Raw genomic sequence first — 15,312 nt, 5'->3', positions numbered from 1 at the left:
CACAGATTTAGCTGCTCCGTGGCATATGGGATCTTCCCGGGGGGCTTGAAGCCATGTCCCCTGCATTGGCAGGCAGGTTCTTAACCATTGCGCTACCAGGGAAGTCCCTTCCTTGTATATTTCTTTTAAATCAGTCGAAACTCTTCAGCTAATTATAAAAGTTCTATTTAACAGATTTCATTTGCTTTCAAATTTTAAGGAAATTTCCTATCTTCCCCCAATAGTGTAGAGTTTCTGTTTATGGTAGAAGTTCTCAACACTGAATGTTTATTAGAATTTTCTAGGAACCTCTAAAAGTGTTGTTACTTGGCTCACGTCAAACCAGCTGAAACCAAATCTTTGGGGATGTGGTCCTGGCCATCTATGCTTTTTTTTTTTTTTTTTTTTTCCCGGCAAGTGGGCCTCTCACTGTTGTGGCCTCTCCCGTTGCGGAGCACAGGCTCCAGACGCGCAGGCGCAGCAGCCATGGCTCACGGGCCCAGCCGCTCTGCGGCATGTGGAATCTTCCCGGACCGGGGCACGAACCCGTGTCCCCTGCATCGGCAGGCGGACTCTCAACCACTGCGCCACCAGGGAAGCCCCCCAGCTGTGCTTTTAAAAGTTCTTCAGGTGATTCTAATGCACAGTGAAGTTGAATCCTATTAGATTAAAATATTGTTGTGGGACCAATAGCCTTATGCTCATTTAAATGGCCAGAAGTCTACCCACTTTCCACCACTGCAGGGAGTGGACAGAGGATACGGTGTTAGGAATTCACAGAGTTCTGAGTTCAAATCCAGATTCTGCTATTTACTTAAAATATGTTCTTAATCTTGCCTATAAAAGATACTGAACAATTTTTAGAAGGCTGTAGGGAGAATTAAATAAGACAACTTAAGACTGCTGAGGGTACTAGAGAAGAGGCCAGATGGCATCCATACTATCAGTGGATTTGTCAGGAGAACACCTCATCCATGCAGGTGATGAAAGATGTCACCTCCCTTCTTTGCTGAAATGGCCTTTGGGGGCAAATGTAGCAGTAAAAGGAGGAAACTCTGTGGCCAAAGGAAAACATTATTACTTAATTATTAAAAAAGAAATCAGGGCTTCCCTGGTGGCGCAGTGGTTGAGAGTCCGCCTGCCAACGCAGGGGACACGGGATCGTGCCCCGGTCCGGGAAGATCCCACATGCCGCGGAGCGGCTGGGCCCGTGAGCCATGGCTGCTGAGCCTGCGCGTCTGGAACCTGTGCTCCGCAACGGGAGAGGCCACAACAGTTGAGAGGCCCGCGTACCACAAAAAAAAAAAAAAAAAAAAAAAAAAAAGAAAAAGAAAGAAATCATCTCTGGACACACCCTGTACATCATAAAAAACGAGAGAATCTTCAAGGCCACCCAGCCCTTCCATCAACTTGGAAGATGCTCCTGTACAGAAATCACGAGGACCGAAAAGGCAAATTTGAGTCAGCTGCTCCCTCCTCACCCTGGATCTTCTTTCCTCCTTAAGGAAATGAAAGAGAGAGATTTTAAAAGAATTCCTGTATTTCTGTGTGGGGTTGGCCAAGAGACCTTCTGTATTTACCACTATCATTAGGACCATTTAGCCTCCTTGGGTCGTTGGTACGTTCTATATTGGGTTACCCATGTCAAACAATTAACAGAGGGCTGCCATCTACAGTCATTCCACAAATGTTGCTTCCCTTCCATTCCCCACCACATCATTTTCCTCTTCACTATCTATCTCATTTTTGTGTATCAGTGTTTGGTATCTTAAAACCTTCTTGGCATTCTTTTTACAACTTGACCTAGTACACCTTCCATGTGGTTGATTGCTCAATGCAGTTTCATTGATTGTATTAACTTGCGAGGGCTGCTATACAAAGTACTGTGGACTGAGTGGCTTAAATAACAGAAATTGATTTTCTCACAGTTCTAGAGGCCAGAAGTCTGAGACCACGGTGGCAGGTTTGGTTCCTTCTGAGGGCTGTGAGGGAAGACATGTTCCAGACCTCTCTTCCTGGCTTATAGACGGCCATCTTCTTCCTGTGTCTCTTCACACCATCGTCCTACTATGAATGTCTGCGTCCGTATTTCCTCTTCTTATTATAAGGACACCACTCAGATTAGAATAAGGTCCACCCTAACAACCTCATATCAATTTAGTTACTTCTGTAAAAAGTCTGTCTCCAAATACAGTCACATTCTGAGGAAGTGGGAGTTAGGACATTCAACACATGAATTTTGAGTGGGGTGGCAGGGGGGACACACATAATTCAACCCACAACATTGACTAAATCATGGATGGAGTGAATAGATGTTTGATGAATACAGAATGTATACAACTCCTTAAAAGGTCAGCCAAACTAGAGGCTTTTTAATATGCAAATAAATTTTTATAACCTTAAAAAACTTGTAAATTAAAACTTTTGTTTCACAGGAAACATCTACTTCTCTGTTTAGAACTTCTAGAAGTATCTTTATGAGATAAGCATATTCAGTAACCCTGAATTTTACACACAGATTTCTTAAAATATAATTCTTATTTATTTTTTTTCCTGGAATGATAAAGATAAGATTAAAGGACCAGACACAAATATTGTGGATTGTTTTCCTCTTTGCTTAAATGCTTTCCAACTAGGCCCTTTAGCAGTTATGCACGTTTTGAGACAAAGATAACACCTTTGACATTTTTAATCTCAGACATCTCCTTCCTAATCTCTTTTGGTGCAAGTGAGTTTACATTTAAACTAGCTTAAAACATGGAGCACTGTAGGTCCCTGTCTTGGTGGGTAGACTGTGGGTGGCAAGCGTCCAGAGGTGGCTAAGCTGGGAAAGGGTTAAATGGCCTGAGGTCTGCATTCATTTGGGGAGCATCACACAAACCAGGAGGGCAATGATTACGAACCAGATCAGGAATGAAAATGTTAGACAACGCCATTAATTTCCAAAGTGCCCAAGGAAACCAGTGGATTGTTCTGGTCTCCGGCAAAGGCATGGAATCTAGCCATGGATGCTTCCACCAACTGTGGATAGTGAGGCCAAATAGATGAAAATAATTATGCCACGAAAAATACCTTTTCTCTAGAATCAGAACTACCATTGAAGACAGGCTTCATTGAGTATGCCCTGATTTAATAGTGAATTTTTATGTGTGAATCATTGGGACTAATATGCAGTTTGTAAGTAGGAAACATTTTAAAGTTTCATAGAGAAGATAAAAATTAGCAGAATTATGAAACTTCTAAAAGGTGCCTCTAACTGTACTTGGAATATTCACCAGGATGGACTGTGTAAAATTGTAACAATGTGTATATATGCCAGGTTTGTGTTATAAGCACATTTAGAGAAATGGTTTCTCTGCACCGGAAAATAATTAAATAAAATAATCTATTATCCATGTAACTCATTACCTTGCCTTCTAATTTTTGTCTTATTTTCTAATTTTTTTCATACAATTATTATTGAACTGTGAAATTTATAGCAATGATACCTAATTGGAATTTTTAGTGACAAAGTAAAATTAGATATTGGCACCATCAAACCTGAATTTTACTAGAGATCCATCAAAATGATCTTTTAAAATGTTAGCCATAATCATTTCAAACTAATTTAAAATCTTAATTATAGTTTTCATTTTAGCCATATGTATCGCTCTGGATATGGAGAAACAGTAGCTGATTAGTAGTATTCCAAAAGTTATTACAAGTGAAGAACAGGTTTTAAAATAATGATGACAATGTCTTGGATACAAATCATTCTGAAGTATCTGAGTTTAAGTTAGATTTAGCAAGGCTTGTTGGAGGAAGGAGGGGGAGAAAAAATAAAATCAGCCACTGTTCCTAAAATTTATTTGAAAAGACACATTTTTAAATTGTATTAAATCTTCTGAAATTTTGGAACTAATTTTTTTTCATCTATGACATGACACTTCACTAGAAACTGCCCTGCATGTCCCTCCCTAACTCAAAAATGTATTCTATTATCCATTCTTCTGCCTTTAATCATAAAGCTGCATCCCTCCACCCATACTGGCACACATATACTTCCACATGTACCACTGTCTCCACCCACTCTTTAGCCTCTAAATGATTTTGAAATCAGAACATTTTCCACTTCGTTCACGTTTGCTAAATTGTAATTCACACGAGTCAGTTGGAAAGCATATCTCAGTAATTTCCAATGAAAAAGGAGACCCTAGCAGGGAATAAAGGCACATGCTCTATACAAGAAGGGTTTAATAAATGTATGTTTTTACCATTCATTTGGGGAAAAATTCAAGAAGCATTCTGAGATTTGGAGACATGTATTTGCCTTTCAGATATCTTAACACTTAAAAAAAGGCAGCTTTTAGACTTGGGCTTGAATAGCAAGCAAGTGCTTCCAGATGACAGTATTTCCGAGCAGGTAAAGCTCTCACCTGGCAATTTGAAAATTGGGGTTCTGAACAGCTAAATAATCAAGTAGATCTGCAAACCTCTCGATGAACCCTAGCCAACTCTTCGATGAGTTTTCAGTAAACCTGGGCTGAGTTTGGAGAAATTCAAATAAATTTTATGGTTGCAGATGGAAACCAGGCCCAACTCAGCAGTTTAAATGAACCTGAAACTCAAGGGCCATCTCAAGGGGTCTGAACCCAAGCAAACCAAAACAAAGTAATGATTCCCAGGGAACACTGGTAGCCCTCAGTGCATTGTCTTGGCAAAAGCTGAGCACAGATTTATTTTATATTATTCAAAAGTGATAAGTGAGAAAATTAAGAAAGATTTCCTAAATGGATTGTCTGGAAGTTCTGTGTGATTCAGAGGCAAAATGAACAAACTTTCAGGCATTGCTCCCTTCACACAAAGTTTTCAGAAAATAATTGAGAATTTTTAACTACTATGATAACTATATAAAGACATTAACAATTAGACATAAGCCAGAATGCCTTTCCCTAAAGTGAATCATTCTGTCCATAGTCCTTGACATCTGGATTCAAACCTCATTTCAGGTGTTCTGGTTGACCACCGGCTTCCACATGATATCGGGTCAGTGCCTCGCATGCTTGGTGTAGCTGAACATCTTTCTAATTTTGAGAGCACCTGGAATCCAGGCAGCTAGAATAAGAATTCTTTGACTTCTTCCTGAGGGCTTTCATAAATAGCAATGTCAATAGTTCACAAGAGAGGGGTGTGTGTGTGTGTGTGTGTGTGTGTGTGTGTGTGTGTATCTATCAGTCATGTCTTCTGGAACATCAAGGAAATGTAGTTCGAAAAATAATTTTTATAATTGAACCAGCTTTTAATTTCCCAAGAAAGTCCATTAATTTTTCATCTTGTTGACTCCTGGTTTCAACAGTTATTAAAGATCAAAGTATCCCAAATTGTTTCTAGAAGGGAGAGGAGAAAACTTATAGTGACTAGTATGTACTGGAAACTGGATATGCTCATTTGATATCTGTTTCTTAGAAATTTTGTAAGAATTGAATAAGAAAAACTCCAGTTCCCACTATATAGAGGGAACTTGATAATTGTTAACTCTCCTCGTTATATCTCTCATCATCATCATTGCTCTTCTATCAGGGCTCATTGCCAGGAACACCCTTAACTGCCTTTGGCAAAAAAGAGACATAGGAAGAATGTGTTTTCTATGCCTCTACCTCCCAGTTTTCATTCTTGTCCCCACCTCTAGAAGTGCTACTTGCAGTCCATCCACTGGGTGTTCATAAGTATTCTCATGTTCTTCTTACAAACTTTTCTATTAAAATTCTCCTGGATAGTCTCTGTCAATCTTTCCTTTAGAGAAAATGGCTACTTACCTTTGAATATTCTGTGAAACATGACACAAACAAGTTATTTAATATAATTATAACAAACGAAACTAGAATCTCTGAGTTTGGGACCCTATGATTGCTTTTTTTTTTTTAACATCTTTATTGGAGTATGATTACATTTTAAAGCCTTTCCCCCATCTCCCCATCCTTGTGATTCTAAAATGTAGACAGAGTTGAAAACTACTGCTTCACATAAATTAACATAACTTTACCTATGCTACAGACATCCAGAGATTCCTAATAATTGAGTATCCATACATTGATTAAAAAGTTGTTTTGTCACAATATATTTTCCTGCAACGGGTTTTCCAATAGAGACAGAAGGCTGATATTTAATAGGAATCACACATTTTTATGTCAAGTTACTGTAAGCAACATTGTTTGACAATCTGGTTTACTCTGAGACCTCTCAAGTTGTCACCCAAGCAAGGAATTCACTTTGGATTGCCAGTGGTCCATAGATCATGGTTTGTGAGCCATTCACCTAGGAGTTTCAGTTTATTTTTATGCAAATAAACTGAACAGCAATTTTTTCTCTCATTACCCAAACTGCTTAAGGAGATATCTATAAGAACATTTATTCAGTAAGCATTTATTTAATTTTCCAATAGTCGAGGCACTAATGCCCAGTGTTAGAAATACAGAGGAATAGACTTTATTCTTTTTCTTATGATCTCAGTAGAGAAAAAAACTATAGACAGTCAAGTTTACCTATAGACATCCCAATCTTGTTCAAACCACAATCTCTGACTTAGAAATCAGAAAAATAAGTTGTCCAGAAGAAAAATATATATTAATGAAGAGCATTTTGATGTTTTTCTCTCCCTGATCAACTTCCAAGACTCCAAGAAATATGGTCATATCTGTGGAGTTCAAATGGTAGCCCAAAATATAATCATCCTGTATCACTCCCTAAATCATTCTAGGCCAAGTCAGTTCACAAAGTGCTTGTTTGTTTGTTTTTTAAGCTTGTTTTATGGAGTACTTACCACGTGCCAAGCATTGCCCTAGACCTTTCATTCATTATCTCATTTAATTTTCCTGACAATTCTGTGAGGCAGGTATGATTATTCCTTGTCATTTACAGACAGGGGAAACTGAAGCACAAAGAGGACTGATACCCTTGTAAGTGGCCCAATTAGGACCTGAACCTCAGCATTCCTGCTCCAGGGTGTGTGTTCTTAAGTGTTACCCTACAGCTTCTGTGCACATTATTGTATTAGCGGTTCTAGGAAGTTGTGAGGTAGAGAGAGTTGGATAACATTGTTCAAGTCTGTATTTGGCCAATTTACTTTATTGTGTTTGCTGCTGAGACAAACCTACTGAACCCCTGAAAGGTAGTGTCCCTTAAAACAGAGTGTGGGCATTACTGCTTTAATGTGGGACATTTGATTTTCTGTTCTGTCATGTCTTCATTCCTGCTGATCTCTTGTATATATTCTGGTGGTTTTAGACTGAAGATTCAAAAGCACAAGAGGACTCATGGCAATACACTTAGGATTTCTGAGTTTTCAGGAAGCTGCCCTCGGGACCTGGCAGGGTCACGTGGTAACAGAATGAATTGCAAAATGTGTGTTCACATCTCAAGTGGACAGTGGCTGTCTTGCTCCTGTTGGCTAGCCCAGCATAGCGTCTGTCTAACATCCATCCACCTTGATGCCTTCCTTTTAGATCCCAGCTGCTTGTGTTAGTGCTTATGAGTGTAAAATAAAGTAGCTGAAGCATGATGAAAAGTGTAACCAAAACTGCCTCCGAGCCCCCATTCTGTAGAAATGCTGGATCAGTTGGACGCAGGTGCATTGTGCCCAGTCGGGAAGCAAAGTAGCTGAGGGAATTTGCAGGGAGAACCATTCATAAGAGTGGTGACCTCATGCACACTTACAAGCTGGATCAACTTGATTCCAATCTGAATGCTACCAATGGATGAAATGCATTTCTGAAATCTACATCTGAAATGATTATCATGCATGCCTCCCTCTCCTCCTTTACCACAATCCCTACCACAGTAATAACCCTCATAATTGCTTGTCTATATGATTACAATAACTTCTTAATCTGTCTCCCACTTCTGGTGTCCTTCTGGTGTATTTATCCTCAACATCTCTGCGAGTGGTTCTCATACTTTACTGTGCATAAAAACCATTGGAAGGATGTGTTGAAAAATGCAGATTTCTAGCCCATTTTTAGTCCCATTTATTGGGTCTAGAAGTGACCCAGTAATCTAAGCAATCTATATTTCTTTGATTAGTAATCCCCATGTAATCTTTGTGCAGGTTGCTTTCACTTTGAGAAATTGTTCCAGGCTGTTATCTAAAATACAGTGGTAACACAGCATGATTTTTCTCCACAAAGAAATGTCTCTCTTTCTGTAATAGAAAATAAGTATGGACTTGGAATGAATATGAGAAGGAACTTTGAGACTCAAAAGACAAAACAGGAAGGTCAAAGGGAATTTCTGGGTCTAGTGTAGATACCAAAACTTGTTCTGATACAACTTTCCTGGGAGATCTGGGGAAGTGACTGTGTAAACAAATAAAAATAATTGGATTTGAAAGATCAGGATAATGGTGGTGTAGAGCTCCCTGTCTACATGTAAAGTTAGATGAGGTCACCATAACTTGGACAGAAACCTCCACTTTCTCTCCACTTAAAAAAAAAAACAACATTTTAGATCAAGCAATGTGATCCTTGCAGCAGTGAGCAGGGAAAACATCAGATTTAAAGAAGCCACTTATGGGACTTCCCTGGTGGTGCAGTGGTTAATAATCCACCTGCCAGTGCAGGGGACACGGGTTCGAGCCCTGGTCCAGGAAGATCCCACATGCTGTGGAGCAACTAAGTTAGTGTGCCACAACTACTGAGCTTGCACTCTAGAGCCCACGAGCCACAACTACTGAGCCCATGCCCCCTAGAGCCAGTGCTCCACAAGCAGAGGAGCCACCACAATGAGAAGCCCACGCACTGCAAAGAAGAATAGAGAGCCTGCAAGCAGCAACAAAGACCCAACGCAGCCAAAAATAAATAAATAAATTTAAAAAACAATAAAGAAGCCACTTCTCTAAATGAGAAAGCCACTTTTCAACAACATCATTGACAGAAGCAGAGGCAGCAGAAAACAGATCTTCTCATTCCCCCCCCCCCTTGACCTGTAGTGCATTGTTTAGGATCATGATTATTCTCTTTGGAATTAGTTATATGATTCTTAGACTAGTCTTAGACTATTGGTGGAGGTCTAGAGATAAAGGTTGGAGTCCCTGCTTATCTTAGAAATGGAGGCTTTAGTTTATTTAGTAAATAAACGTCAATATTAAAAAGAGACATAGCAGGCTTCCCTGGTGGCGCAGTGGTTGAGAGTCCACCTGCCGATGCAGGGGACACGGGTTCATGCCCCGGTCCGGGAAGATCCCACATGCCGCGGAGCGGCTGGGCCCGGGAACCATGGCCGCTGAGCCTGTGCTTCCGGAACCTGTGCTCCGCAATGGGAGAGGCCACAGCAGTGAGAGGCCCAAGTACCGCACACACACAAAAAAAGAGAGACATAGCATTATTCATGCTCCAAGCAATAAAGCAAACCATGCCCCTGATCATGCCATTTCCCTACTTAAAAGCAGTCAGTGTGTCTCCATTGCCTAGTCTACATGATTCTGACACCACAATATGACGCAAAAGCTTCTTCACAACTCTGTCAACAAATAGTTCCAGCTTCATCGCCTCACTCTTAAGTTCATGCAGTTTGGTCATATTATTTTCTGGTTTTTAAATTGCTGAGTGTTTTCAGATTTCCATGTTTCTTTTCTCTTGTTCTTCCCTTTACCTGTAAATTACAACTATTCACTCTTTAAAAAAATATTAAATGGAACTTTCCTGTTGGATAAATGAGCAAATGAATATATTTTCAGAAGAGAAAACAGATTCAGAAAAAATGAAATTTTTCTCCTATGGCCAAAAAGTTAATCAGTGCTGGAGATGTGGTTAGAAGTCTAGTTCCCTGATCCTAATCCTCTTCTTCATATGCCGGTGGCATCTTCATTCAGAATCTCATTGATGCCAATCTGATCCAGTTCTTCATAACAATTGTTTACCTGAACCTCAGGTGACCTGCCCCAACTCATGTCTCACCTGATGCACTGTGTGTGTGTTGCCAGGGTAACTTAGAGATACCTATTCACTACAGCTCCTACCACCTTCCCTAGACTTTGGACAGCCCTGGCTCTAACTGTGATAAACTGCCAGATAGAGTAGTTAGAACTGGTCACTTCCCTGATCACTCTATTGATAAGCTACATATACCAAAAAGAGAGTAACCGTTTAAATTATTCCATAATTAGGACTGTTGTAATCCTTAGTTACTGGCCTTACTTTGGGACATGAGAGATCCTGAAGATACTCTGTTCCTGGGGAGGATGAGAAAAGAGCCTCTTTCAGGACCAAAGGGCACAGAAGAGATGGAAGGGAGTGGACATAAGACGAACTTCACCCAAGGTCCACTCTGCTTCCTGAGCTACAGTTTCCATTTTAGAAAAGAAATCTGGTGAAGTAAATTTTGTAAGGGGGGAAGAAATATAACTTCAGCCTGAAGGATGCCTGGAGAGAAAGGAATCTGATTTTAGAATTTAGAATATGAGCATTTTAGCTTGCTGCATTGTCACTTTATTTATGTTCATGCTTAACTCAACTGTAGCTTCTGGGTATTTCTCATGTCATTAAAAACCAATGGTGCAGCCAGGAGAATAGAAAGTAAGATGTTGCTTTGTTTACTTTTGTTGCCATTCAGCATTTCATCTCACAGCCCACAGGGGACCTCTGGCTATATTCACAATTATAGTGACAGAAGTTTAAATAAATGCAGTGGGAGCCCACTGGTTCTCAGTGTAATAAATCTGAATGCACGAATGGAAAGTCTCTTGGAAGCTTCTTTTTCATAGATGTGAAAATAAACCACTGATATTTTATTTTTCTTTAGTTTTGTGGTGGGAACAAAGTTAGGGAGAGAAAACTACAGGCAAAGATGCAAAGATTCTTTCACTAGAACTTCAGCTAAGTTCCTGTCACTTTTTATCCATCCAGGTAGAATTTGGAAAACACAGATTCTTAAATACAGCAAAATACTAGGTCTTCTCTGATAAAACCCATTGGAAGATAGAGCTGTATGGAGAGCCTTGTTGACTGAGACTAACTTGTTGATTTTGTAAGTGAGTCACCTGACCTAGGTGTCTTTCTCAAGGTCACACAGCTAGTTTGTGGCATCTGTAGGTCTAGAAACCAGGTCGCCTCACTTGTTGCCCAGTGTTTTTTATACCATGCTTCCTGGCTTCCCCTCAACCTCAACAGTTGAATTCTTTCTTGGAGTCTGGAAGATATAAGGCAAAGTTGGAGAGCAAGTGCAGGATAGAAAGTATGCAAGCAAAAGATGTGTACATGTAACACTTTTCTGGTTACAGCCCTTTGAGGTGAGGAGCTCTTGTCTACACCAGCAGCCCTGTGATCCAAGGGCCCTCTGAAGTTGGTGCAGATCTTCAGATGCAAGCAAGAAGATGGCCATAGCCATGGTACACTGCAAATGGAACAATGGCCTCATCAGGGTGAACGGCACCCCTGGAGATGATCAAGCCATGCACACTGCAATATAAGCTACTGAAGGCTGTTCTGCTTCTTGGCAAGGAGTGATTTTCTGGGGTGGACATCTGAGTCTCAGTGAAGGGTGGTGGTCACATGGCCCAGATTTATACAATCTACCAGTCCCTCACCAAAGCCCTGGTGGCCTATTACCAGAAATACCTGGATGAGTCTTCCAAGATGGAGATCAAAGACGTCCTCACCCTGTATGAGTAGGCCCTGCTGGTAGCTGTCCCTCATCACTATGAATCCAAAATGTTTGTAGGTCCTGGTGCCTGTGATCACTACCAGAAATCCTACTGATGAGCCCATCATGAGGATCAAGGATCACCTTGATAATAAACAGTGGCTGTAGGATTTGAAGTTTAAAAAAAAAAAGTACAAGGAGCTAACATTATTTCTTCAGTAAGGTAGATGTCTTGGATGGTCTATTCAAGGGAGTTTGCTTAGTCCATCTTAATGAAACCTACATCCTTTACGTACTGAGGAAACACTGGCTACACATATTGAAGCAGTATCTCTGGATTATACATGCCAGTTTGAGCAGATGTGGCATGGGCAAGAACCCCTGTTGAATTTTCTCTGGTGGCTCCAGTAGAGCTGTTGATGACCCATCTTACTTTCTCACATGCAACGAGGCACAATACAAAGAGACATGTACCAGTGGAATCTTCAGAGAATATGCTGTATCTGAGACATCTTGCTTTAGTCTCACAAATTGGTTCTGCAGGAATATATACAGTCTCTCCATTTAGACAAACTGAGGACTGGGGTGTTGAAGTCAGGATCAGGAGGCAGTACTGGATACTGAGGCAGAGTTCACTGGTCTCTGGGCTTTAACAAGAAGGGTTGAAGGAGATGGGTAGACCTGGAGACTAAAGGGAAGTTACTGAGTTAAAAAAACAAGACCATAAATTGTCAACCTGAAGCCAGGCTGACAGGGAACATACAGATACAGAAGCAATGACATGGAAATCTAATGAGAGAGAAAGCTTCAAGTTCAAGTTAAAACCTACAAGGATGAAAGGACAGCTGCAGCACCTTTGTATCTAGCTCCTCCCGTCTTAGGTATGTGTGGAGAAGTACCTCGTCCAGACTATTATACTGACACGACTGTTAAGAGATTCTCTCTGCTTCAGCTCTGATGGAATCAAATTTGTATTCACTCCCACTCTCCTCACTAAACTTTGTGGATTTCTCTCTTCATGATTATTTTAGCCTATTGGCCAAATGATGTGGTTGGAACCAAAGGGTTTCCATTATTATTCATGACTTTACAAGAATTACTATAAAAAGACAGTTGACTCAGCATTCTTAGCTTTATCAAATGAATTCACATGAAGCTAGATTATTTTTCTCTTCTTTATGATCTACTCTTCTCCTCTAAAATGATTTTTGAATTAATTTAAATGTCCTATTTTTAAAAAATTTTATAGACCCATTCAATGACATAGTTCTCCTTTCTACCTTCCCAAGAAACATCATGAATTCATAGTTTAAAACCTTACATATAATGAGATCATGTCATTTGTAACATCATGGCTTCCATAAACAAATTATCAATCTGATTTTTGTGAAACTCTCCTTTTAATTTCTTTCTGGGATGTTGTATATCTAGAGACCTTCCTCCAATGCCACCTAGTCTGAGTGTTGATTTACATGTTTTAAAATACAGTGGGCAATTTCTGATTAGATGTCATTTCCAGCTACAGTGAGGACAGATCTGTACCTTAACTTCCCCCCTTTTTTGTGCCCACTTGTACATTCAGTCATGTAACCTTGGAGATGACTAATCCATTCTCACCTAGCATTATACGAGTGCTGAGATACAGTCTGAGTGGTGCTAATGAACCCAATGTTTGGGGGTTGATTGACAGGAGAGCTCCTTATTCCATGAACTACCCCTCATAGAGCCATCTTGGAAGAGTGTAGGAGTGTAGGTCATAAGGAGAACAGGGCAAAAGGAGCATGGTTGCACAAGTCCTAAAACTTCCTTATGAGAAAAGTGATTAAAAATCCTGTTGATCGGTAGTCAGAACCATCATATTTTCAAGAAAGACCAGAACAGTATGCTGGGTAGCTATGATTCAATATTAATTCATTGCTTGGTGATTTCCATTTCTTGTTTATATTCATTTTCTTCATTGCTTTATTATACTCAATTTCACCCTTTATTTCCCACATTGTTATTGTTAATGGTGTAATTGATGAAGTATGCTCTGCTAAAGTGATGTGCATTTTTTATAGCTGTCTTCTCTAGGCACAGTGAAAACCCTAAACAGCCTTGAAATTAAATGTAATATATTTGCATCTGTATAGTTTTTATTTTAGCATCTGGAAATCATTTAGCCAGTTATTTATTTGAAAACTGGCCTTAGAGCAGTAAAAGACCATGCATTGAAGTGTGTCTATACTGAGCTACCGAGTGAAACCCAGGCTAGAAACTGTGATTGAATCCAGACAGGCTGCTGACCCAGTGGAGAAGGGCTGTTCTAACACAAATTGGAACCTTCACTGATTCATGAAAGATAAGAATCACAATCTCCATCACCTGAATTTCAGTTCTAGCTCCAACCAGCATTAGCAGGTAGATAGCAAACCAGTAGCTTCATTGCTGGTTTTCATGATTACATTTGAAATCCAGTTATCATGGGGATCCTGGGAGGGAATGTTTTCTCCTACTAAGGGGAGCAGAAATATGAACAAGTTGAGCTTGCTATCAAAGGCATATGCTATATGTTTTCTATAAAATTAATCTCAAGGGATTGAGAGGGGGAGTGGGGTGATATGAGATGGCAATTGACAATTTGGAGAAAATGCAAGGAACACACAGGGACAGAGTTTTTGAAGACAATAGACACATATAAAATATATGAGAAAGGCTTTGAAAAAAATAAGTGCTCAAATTTCAAAATAAAGTTACAAGGTCTAATGTCCCTTAACATCCTGACCTGTACACAGTACTGTTCCGTAAATATCAGTTGCTTCCACCTTACCTCTTATCACTTCTCCCTCATCCCTTCTTTCTTGCTTATATCGTTCCTTTCTTTTTAAATTTTTTTGAATAGGCTTATTTTATGGGAAATTTTCATAATTAATGGAAAAATTGTTTGATGTACAAAAATGTGGCTTATGTTCTCTTTTTCAGAAATGTTGTGCTGAGGTACATTTTGGAGACTATAGTAACTCTTTATAATGTTGTCACACTCAAGCCAAACCTTTATAAAAAGTGAGTATAATGTTGGCTTTCACAATTAAAAAGGAATCTGGAAAACTGGGAAAGGTGTCAATGACAGGCATATGGAAAGCCCTGAAAGGATTAAACTAAAGAACTGGATGAGTCATTAGTCCAGACCCTGTTCTCTTACAGCTGAAAAAAACTGAGGTGAAAAAGGGGGAAAGTTTTATTACAGTTACAGTTTTATCCTTCCTGTTTCCATGCTTCTGAAGTCCACACAACTTGAGAGCTGGACCTCCAAGTAAATGAGTATTGTACATAACAATTCGAGTGTCAAACCTTGCCATAGTAGATGCTCAATAAAATGTTAGCTTCCTGTAGTGGACAGACTCTAAGATGACCCCCAATTATCTCCATTTCCTAGTATACATGACCTATGTAACCCCCTCCCTCCTTCAGTGTGGGCTAGACCCATGATAGCTTCTAACAAACAGAATTCAGTAAGAGTGATGAAATCCACTTCCATTAAAAATTGCACAAGATTTTGGCTTGCATTGTGCTAGCAGACACTTTTCCTTGCTGGCTTTGAGGAAGCAAGCTGCCATATTCTGAGCTGCTCAGTGGAGAGGCACACAGGACAGAGAATTGAGGGTGGCCCCCAGTCAACAGGCAGCAAGGAATGGAGGCCCTCAATGCAACAGCCTTCTAGGAACTGAATCCTTCCAACAC

General features: G+C 39.9%; 1 pseudogene; it reads right to left on the bottom strand.

The window, feature by feature from the left end:
• Positions 1-11,851: 11,851 nt before the first annotated feature.
• Positions 11,852-12,020, bottom strand: LOC131749946 (small ribosomal subunit protein uS14-like; annotated as a pseudogene).
• Between the last annotated feature and the right edge of the window lie 3,292 nt (positions 12,021-15,312).

The sequence above is a fragment of the Kogia breviceps genome, chromosome 2 (genome assembly GCF_026419965.1).
Source record: "Kogia breviceps isolate mKogBre1 chromosome 2, mKogBre1 haplotype 1, whole genome shotgun sequence".
Lineage (NCBI taxonomy): Eukaryota > Metazoa > Chordata > Mammalia > Artiodactyla > Physeteridae > Kogia > Kogia breviceps.
The sequence above is the reverse complement of the archived record's forward strand: the minus strand, read 5'-3'. Positions and strand labels throughout refer to the sequence as shown.